Source organism: Hetaerina americana, unplaced genomic scaffold, assembly GCF_022747635.1.
Source record: "Hetaerina americana unplaced genomic scaffold, ioHetAmer1.1.p SCAF_88, whole genome shotgun sequence".
NCBI classification, from domain to species: domain Eukaryota; kingdom Metazoa; phylum Arthropoda; class Insecta; order Odonata; family Calopterygidae; genus Hetaerina; species Hetaerina americana.
Window position 1 is genome coordinate 718,854 of NW_027287516.1, and position 9,899 is coordinate 728,752.

Consider the following 9,899-nt stretch of genomic DNA (forward strand, 5'->3'; position numbering starts at 1 on the left):
GGTAGATCAGACCACGAAGATAAGATAAGGGAGATAGATTCCAGAACATATAGATGCACATACTCATTCTTTCCTCGAACAATCAGAAATCACAACAGGAAGAAACCGAAGTCATTTTAGAAACATTCAATTCAAAAGTCAAAACAAGTGTAAACGTTGCGTAGACATAAGATATAGTCGTACGTACAGGCGTATGTTAATTGATAGGGAAAACGAGTTAGATATATATGTATGTGCATGCGTGTAAGTTATAAAGATTTTTGCATGAAACATTGCCGACTTTGTGGATCTAGATTGGCATGTATTTTTGGGTTTTGCATCCGGTTTTATTCCTAATTACGGGTGGTGAGCCAGCACCTCCCGCCACACACCTTATTGGCGTCTTGCGGGGTACTAATGTAGATGTAGATGTTATACTACTACTTAGCGCGGGTGGAACTCACGCGTTTGTCCTCCTTTCCATCCATTTTATTTCCTCCATTCCGCTCCACGACGTTTTCTTAAAAGCCACGTATCCACGCTTATACTCTTGCATAAACGACCAAGTTTACCAAAAAATACAACAGTGTGCTCCTTTTTTTGAGTTTTCCTTGGTTTTTTCCTTACATATTTACTCGCAGTTGCTCTCACAAAATTCCGCCTCTTGGAAAAAGCTTCTCTATCCATCGCAGCTGTTCTTTAAACGTATATTATGCCAATAGTTTGGTTGATTCTAAATTTTTTTGCTTAGCCTTTATCTTGACGCAACCCTATTGCCTTTTTTAATGGCATTTTTTAAACTCAAACCTCGAAACAAAAATGACTACGAAGATCAGCAAAGTTATAGTGAGAGGAAAACTTGAACCAAATTCATCATACATCTACTCATCCGTTGAAGGCATTGAATTTTTACACAATCCCTTCTTTTCGTTTACAAAAAAATATCATTAAGTTACGATGCATTCCAGAAAAAAATTGAATGATTTTCGCTCATTTGGATTTAAAATGTATCATATAGATTTATCAAATTTCCATGAGTTTTAATTTAGTCGTGTTAAGAAAATAACAAAGATCAAACTGACATTAATTTAGACCAAAAAGGACACTTGGAAAACGGGAGCAGGTAGCAAAAAAAACATGAGAAACGCAAAAGGGTTTGCGATTGGATGAGCTGAATGATAATAAAAATTTGATCCCTTAGTGGATATAAAATAGAAGTTCGACGGAATCATCTCTGAAAAATGTAGCCGGTTTCCATGGAGACGGTCAATGGGAAAAAAACGGCGGATCAACAGGTGCCCGTCCCTGCTGGAATGCGGAGTCCATTTTGAAACTATCTGCAATTTAAATGGAGAGTTTTGACATTTCAAAATTTCGATCTCTCTTAAGCAAAAACGATGAAACCCTTCCTGACTCCTTGTGCATGTAGTCATGTAAAGGCAACTTCGATATAATAGGAAAGATAATTATTATTATACAGCTTGGAAAAAACCTTTTCAAGGGAAAAATGAAAACATGGATTTTCGAAATGAATGAATATTCAATGTGACGAACAAAATTATGGGTTTGAGAGTAATTAGTGCCTGAGTTACTCTCGGGAAAGCTAACCTCGATTCGCATAAAGATATTTCAGGAAATATTTTAAATTAAATCGTGTATTAATCGATGTATTTTTATGGAAATAGTTTATATTTATAAAAAATTGGTGTTGAGAGTAATTAGTGCCTGAATTACATTTGGGAAAGCTACATCGATTCGCATAACGATATTTCAGGAAATATTGAAATTAAATTGCGAATTAATCAATATATTTTAATAGCAGATCAAACTAAGTTATTTATCATTCAGATTTATTCTAATTGCTCAAACTCATGTTATAAAATATGGTCTTGTACTTATTCGAAGGTTACTCTCTGAGTCGAAAATTATTTCGTTTAATAGTAATATACATTGAAGTGGTGCTAGGATTCGTGTTTATTAGTGAATTACTTCCACTATGTCTATTAATTGGTGGACTACCAAATAATATATCCTTTATTCAGTTTCCTGTTGGAGTAGACAGAAGTAACAAGAGCTCTTTTTTCCTCAATTTCAATGTACTCCACCTCATTTAACTGATTTCCTATACGCTGCCTTGTCCATGCGTACTTCTTCCGCCTTGGTCAACCTTCGTGTAATCTTACAATCGTACTCTTCCGTTCCTAAGTCTGCTAATATCCATTGACTTCAAAGGTCCATTAGATATCATCCAACCGTGACTTGTCCCTCCACCTTCAAAGCGTTTATTTTTCTCTGATACCTCCCTGTGACTCCCATCATAATTCTTCCAATTGTGTCGTGGCACAGCTACCTCGTTCATAACATATTTTTACAAACCTAACAACTCTATGTTGCACTCCATCTAGTTCCAAAATTAACCCATCTTCATGAGGATTCCATACGCTTGCAGCATACTCAAGTTAGGACCTAACGCCTCTGGTCACCCCCAGATATACGAGTACCTGAGCTGTGTGATGAAAATACCAGATGGGTACCAGATCTTCATGGGAAATGAATTCTTCCTCGATTTGCCCTGTTGAGAGAGTGTCCTAAGCCAATGGGCTAAGTATGGGACGAACTTTACCCTTACCTATTAAACAAATATTCGGGATTGAATACTGTGGTAGGAAGTCCTCATCGTCAACGTAGAACTTGTGTTTAACAGTACGTTTTTGCGTGTACTATCCTGCCCTTCCCTCGTTTGCCTAACATTCTCCCCTCCATTACAGTCTTCAACATCCCACTGCCGATCAATACGCCCTTCATCCATTTTTCCTGCCTCTGTAGGGTTTCTACTCTCTTTGCCCACCATACCAAGTGCTTCCTCATTTGTTTTCCTTTCTGTTCATTTCACCTTCTCCATTCTTCTCCACTCCCACATTTCAAAAGCCTACAATCTACTTCTATGACCCTGCTTCAGTGACCATGTTTCCGCACCCTACATAACTACGCTCCGCATACATGTAAGTTTTTACGAGTCTTTTCTTAATATCCTTACTCAACGTCCCTCTCATCAACTCCCTTCTTATTGTGAAAGCCTCTTTGCCTAGCGCAATTATTTTCTTTTTGCTCCTACTACTTCGACCATTTTGGTCCAAAAATCTTCCGTGATAGGTGAACTGTTTCACCTGGTTTAGTTTTTGCCCTCCTATTTAAACGTTTAACTTAGCCGTCTCATTCTGGAAAATGGAATGACCTTTGTTTAATTTCATATTTATTCTAATCCCATATTAATCGTACAGAATTTCCAATGCACTGAGCAATGCAATTTCCAAGTTATGTTATATTATTTTGTGACTCTGTTTTACCTCAATTTTGTCGTATGAAGGAATACAATTTTGGGAATTCATCCCGTACGTAATTTGCTTGGGCGCTGAAATGAGGATGTCTCGATGTGGTTGAAGGGAAATTATTTTCTAATAATTTAAAGAAATTATAGCACTATTCATAGAATAATGTGGCTTTATTGTTGCATTGTTTAATGATACATAACAAATCACAAATAGTACCGTCGATACAGATTGACACGCTTTGCCGAAGTACGAAGTACTTGATTGATCCTTAAACATGCATCATAAACAGGCCATTGATCGACAGCTATTGGTCACCGTTTACTCACGGCACATTTGGCAGTGAGATGGAGGATATAAAAACTAAAGTGAACATGTTTTGGAAGCATTCCTTAGAGATAACCAATTAGATTACTTGTTTTTCAATTAAACATTTACTTTTAAATAACTTTTCGTTACTATAAAATAATAATATCATTCAGCTTTCACCTAATATTTAAGCACTAATGCTACATGATACACGGATACCACATTTTCTATAATTACATTGGCCATAGTTAAACCTGGCGTTTAATACTCTTCAGATAATAATGTTTTCAAATCATTCTCGAATGAAATTAGCGACATTTTTAGCACCTGTCCATTTGTCGTGCAGTGTCTATATCGATAAAAAATGAAATATTTCCACAAACTGCAATTTCCCAGTTATAAAAATAGATATAAATCCGAGAAAAACCTCAAAGAAATCGTGGCAATAGTTATTTCAACACTCAATCGTACTTGATGTCCACATAAATACGTGATATTTCATAATAGAAAAATCAATTACCGCTGTGATTAGGTGATATGAGTTTTCCATTGGATTTCTCGCCTCATATTTAGTGTGACAAAATGTTTTAGCGATTGGCAGGAAACGGGCGATGATGATAAAGTTTTCATTTTTTTTGCATGCACTTGAAAACCAACGTTCGGCGTTAAATAAAAGTGTGTAGCCGTCATAAAAATACTTGCGGAAGCGAGTGAAAAGAGTTAACGTTGAAGTTGTGAGAAGAGGTAACCTACATTTATTTAACGGTTTGGTGTGTTCAGGGTGCTTACATAAATTCTATTGCAAACCGTTTCACATTATCTATGAGCAACAAGTTTACCCTTGTACAAGGTAGATAACATGGCACTTTACTAATTTCCCCCCTTTAATTACAAAAAAAAGCATTTTTTACTTTTGAAAGTACTGCTATTACATGTACATCGTTGATATTTAATCATATAGCTTCAATAAATGGTTGATTTATCTGCCATTACATGTGATATACGAGTATTTTGATACACGCCAAAATCTTTTTTTAAACCAGTCTTTCTAAACACTGGCATTTGCTAGATTAAAAACTTAATGTTTTGATGATAACTTTGGTTTGTTTCTGCTACTGCAGTAGTGGCGGGATTTTTTCAGGATTTTGAAATAACCCCGATTCATTATATACATTTGAGATTATTGTACATTTGCACATGAGTAAAGGCTCATTGTATCCAAGTTTCAAGTTGCCCGTTAATTTTTTAATGTGTTTTTACAGCAAGAACTGTCATGGCATGGAAGTAGTGAACGACATAATATCAAATCGAGACTGATATTCTTCCTAAAAATCTGAACAAAATGCAGTCCCATAGAAAATATAAGAAAAACCTACCAAATCAACGTGCAAAAACGAAGGCAGAGGAAATGAGCAGTATAGGAAAAAAATAAAGAAACAGAAATAAGATGTGTAAAATCACTGCCATCTGTAACGCCTTCGGTAGCTCAGTTGGTAGAGCGGTGGACTGTAGAAGGAATGATATAGATATCCATAGGTCGCTGGTTCAAATCCGGCCCGAAGGAATTTTTTTCCGTTAAAAATTTTTATTTTCCAATGTTTACTTTGAATTATAATAGGCAACAACTTACTTGAACAAATTCATTTTTTTTCTTCCTATGATAAACTAATTTTTCTAAATTGTCAACCGACAAACATTTTTCTCGTTAGCCGATCCGGCCCAGGTCATTCCTTACCCTACCTCGCGGCAAATGAAGCTATTATTTCTACACTATTTCTGTATGTATACTTTTCATTGCGGTAATGGGAAACTGATTCTTTTATCTATTTATGTATCTATTTATATGCCAACAAGCCATTATTTACGTAATTCGCTTAGAGTTTTTCGGTACATGTAATTTTCCATAATTTATGAATTAACCAAGTCATGCGAATGAGAATAATATTTATGCTATTGTTATACGCATGCATTTATGCTATGCGTCTGGATTAATTTCTTCGCAAACTTATTAGTTGTCTTCCTATTTAACACGTGGGTAAGCGGTTAAGGTAGCCCAGAGCTGGTCCCCGGCAAGGAAAAAACTCCCCTTTGAACACTTTGGCCTAGCCAGTGTGACTATGTGTATTTGTAAGGTCCCTTATACGGTCCCTGGCAATAGGATAAATTTTCTAGTTAACCTATTCGGGAAATCCCCCCCCCGTGTAAATGTCAATTAATGTTTTTCTAATCACTGGATAGATTAACTTTCCCCGTAAATCACCAAGCCAATCTCAATATTTCCCTCCTTTTTCTACATTGACAATGGTGTAAAAAACCCTTTACGGCATAAGGAAATGTTATTTAACATAGCCAGTCTTACAAAAGGTCATAAGAAGTTCAATTAACCCTTTCCTTTTATGCTATCATCAAGTTATCATTTTTAAATCACCATATACAGGTGTATGCTTTTAGAATCTCTTTTCCTGTTAGGTTTGTGGATGATGTGATCCCAGTGGCCAGAAACATCTTTTTTTTCCTAGTTTTCCTGCTAGATAGACCGGGATATAAATTTCCCTGCTTATAAAACGCGATTGATGTCCTCAAGACGTATCCAAGGCTATTATACCAAATATATCGATAAACAAGAAAATGATGGGCAGAATTTACTAAGGTGATTTTAACTTTTCCCCTTAATAATTCAGAACCAAATCAAAATGGAATCATTCCAAATGGTACGGAGACCTGCATTCATTTCAATAAGCGATTCACTAAGAATAGCTGACGAAAGGGAATAGAATATCGTAGAAATATGAATTTTTTAAATGACACCCGATAGCATTCTACAACCTAGAACTCTTTCCTAGGTGAGCTTAGTTTTATTTGGCAATCTACCATTTTTTAAAGGTAGTTTTCAATGGACACAAAGTTAACAGCCTAACATTTCTAAGCTTTGCCTAATGTGGCACAACCTGACACCCTAAGCTACTACAAACTCTTCTTCAATCCTGCATACTTCCTTCCTTCTGTCGTTCCGTCCAAAATAACTAATATTTCCTTCCTCGCTTGCCTAACGTTCTCCCCTCTCTATAAGAGTCATATTCAAAGTTCCATCCCCAATCGAAACGATCTGAAGTCATTTTTTCGCTAAACTATACTTAACATTCTTATTCCCAGCCATATCAACTAACTCCTCTTTGTGAAAGCTTCTTTGCATAATGCCATTCATCTTCTTGTGTCCTTACTACTTGGACGAATTTGCTATAAAACACTTCCAAGACAGGTAAACTGCTCAACATGCCCTAGTTTTTTTCTAACCCCCATTTTAATCATTTAAATAATATTTTTCTCATCCGTATGATCATGCATCTTGAGGAATAACATAAACTTTGTGAAATTCACCGTAAATAGGATAGGAGGGGAGAATATTAGCCAAGCGAGGTGAAGGCAGGACTTGGTAAGGATGTTGGGCGGGATGAAGGAAGTATACGGAGTTGAAAGGACTTGTTGCAGAGTAGGACGATGAGTTGCTTCGTTGGGACACAGGGAAATTTTCTCGGTACCGTTTGGTGGCTTGTGACCATCCAAAATCTGCCTTAATCCATATATTACCAATTAAAAAATAAATTGGCAATAGTCGGACCTTAAATTCGGATATACTTACTTAAATAGTTCACGGCTTAAAGTTATACATATATATATATATACACACACACACATCTATATATATATATATATATATATATATATATATATATATATATATATCGATTATACAGAAACACTCATACGAGCGGCACAATAATGGGACGGCACATTAGAACACAAATAGATATCAACATTTAAAAGGACACTCACACCGTAAATTGTTCGAGCTTTCGGCCTTCTCCCTTTTCTATTATATCTTATTATATATACATATATATATATTATATATTATGTATATATTATATATTATATGAATAATGTATTTTTATATCATATCATATATATATATATATATATATATATATATATATATATATATATTGAGAAAAGCTGCAAATATTTGTTATGCCATATTATCATTTGTAGACACATAGAAAAAACCTTTTTTGCACGGCGTAAACCATTTCAAATCGTTTTAAGACTGTGGCCTAAAAACATTTGATTATATTCTAACTTCTTTGTGATTATTTATAGGTACAGTAACACAAGCCACCAGTTGTGCCGGTAGAATTTCCTTCATTACACTGTAATCTTTCCAATTAAGGAGCGATTTAAGTTTCCTGCTATGCTATTCACGCCTATCCCCAGTGAAGCGTAATAAACGACGTCCGAGTGAGATTTCGCGTTAACACATCGTGTTGATAGTCACCTTGGGAATATAGGTACGTTGGCGAAACACAGCGCAGTTAAATAGTTGAACGTTGTCAGCCTCTACTTGATTGAAATGTTTCTCGCCTTGAAAAATACGAAAGATCTCACAACTTCCATTTCCAATGAAAGGTTGTCTATTCTACATCACCCTGATCTTTTCGTGAGGAAAAAATTTAATAGCCATCGTTTTGAATTTTATGAAAACTTGAAATTTTCGTTGAAAGTAGTTCGTTCGCTAACAGTTCGCAAACTATTTGCTGATGTTGCAGTGGTTTACCGTGATATCCGTGATCCTGGGGGCACAGCAACTTTTTCAGATGATTTTAAAGCTATGCAGCATCATCTCGCAAATTGTTCGTACTCCTACATGCATTGGTCGTTTGGATCATGCATATAAAATTCGGGAAATAGATGCCAGAACTAGCCGACTCAAGGACTCCTTCTTCCCACGGAAAATACGGCATAGCAACTGCAGGGCTATAGATAGCAAAAATTCCACTTGCCACCCTCAGCGTCTAGGGAATAATTAGTTCTACTTAAATGCATGTTTATCATAACCCATTCTTTCCGAATGACCTCATTAGTGTTCTGTTCGTCTGTTTTTAAGTCTCCCTTTCAATCCCACGTCCCTCTCCGCGGTGGGGGGGGGGGGGGAATTCCTGCTACCTGCAACGTCGGGTCGCATTCCCTGCCTTTTACAGTCTCTTTGGGGGGTAGAGTGTTTCGTGGTGCATGTTCATGTGGTCGTGTTGTTTCGCATTCTTGCTTGTTGTGTCCTGGCTTGCGTGTTGTTGGGTGGCTTTCTTGCTGCATCCTGGGGTGCAGTTTTCTGTTGTTTGCGGCATATGTGTTTGCGTGAATGTTGGATGAAGGGATTTTCGCATGAGTGTGTGCGCTGCTGTGGGTGTAATTTTCCACGTTGTTGTTTTGCATGTGGTATTGATCCTTTTTACAGTTGGTGACCTCACACCCCAAGCCAAACGCCCTTGCGGCGGCTCGCGGGGTATTATGTAGATGTACGGCGCCGGTGCGACACTTCGCAATTAGGATGAAACTTAAAAAAAACCTATAGTCAAACATTTTCGGCAAAAGAGCGACTCCCTCCCGAACGCCTACTTCATTAGGAATACCGAAATGGAATGCGTAGACTCAATGAAATGCATAGGCGTTACCCTCATTCACGATCTCTCCTGGGTGAAACACATACGGGGAATAGAGGGAAAAGCTAACAAAAAATTAAGATTTATTAGAAGAGTATAGGGTAAATGTGATGACAAACTCAAAGAGAACTGTTATCTGTCGTTTGTTAGGCCGCATTTAGAGTATGCTGCAAGTATATGGGATCCTCACAAAGTTGGATTGATTGCCGCATTGAATCGCGTGCAGAATAGAGGAGCAAGATTTGCAAAACCATGTTGTGAATAACTTAGTATAGCATCCAAAATATAAGAGCAGCTAGGCTGGGAATCACTCACGTATTTCACTTATTAGTCACCCCCTGCCACGCACTCTAGCGGTAGCTTGCAGGGCTTAATATGAATACAGTAATGGTTGTTTTAGGGTCCACCAAAGAGACACCCTTGTATGCGATAGATTACTACTAATAAAAGATGATAATCTTTTCCGAAAGAATAAACATAGTTTTACTAAAATTCTCACACGACTTGGAAGATGTAAAAGACGGTCTTTCAATACGTTTCCTTGAAGGAATACGTCGCATCGCTTAGCGATAACGCCGTATCGAGGCAAATTATGAATCAAGCCGGCCGTGAAAGCATAAGCGTTCTCCCATCAATTAGTTGTTGAAAGGCGTCGAGAGTCAATTGGCACGAGCGAGCGAGTCTGGGAAACTACGAATTACTAGGCACTTGTGGATTAGGCGCCACGAGTCAGTGGAGGACGTTTGGAAACGCGCTCGTGTCTGATACACGTGGCGCCTCGGAGACG

At 37.2% G+C, this 9,899-nt stretch overlaps 1 non-coding gene across 1 annotated transcript; it reads left to right on the forward strand.

Annotated features, from left to right (window-relative positions):
- The first annotated feature begins 5,092 nt into the window (after window positions 1–5,092).
- TRNAY-GUA (transfer RNA tyrosine (anticodon GUA)) lies at window positions 5,093–5,181 on the forward strand. The gene is given in 2 exon segments: window positions 5,093–5,129; window positions 5,146–5,181. It is a non-coding gene; the product is annotated as a tRNA-Tyr (tRNA).
- The last annotated feature ends 4,718 nt before the right edge of the window (window positions 5,182–9,899 follow it).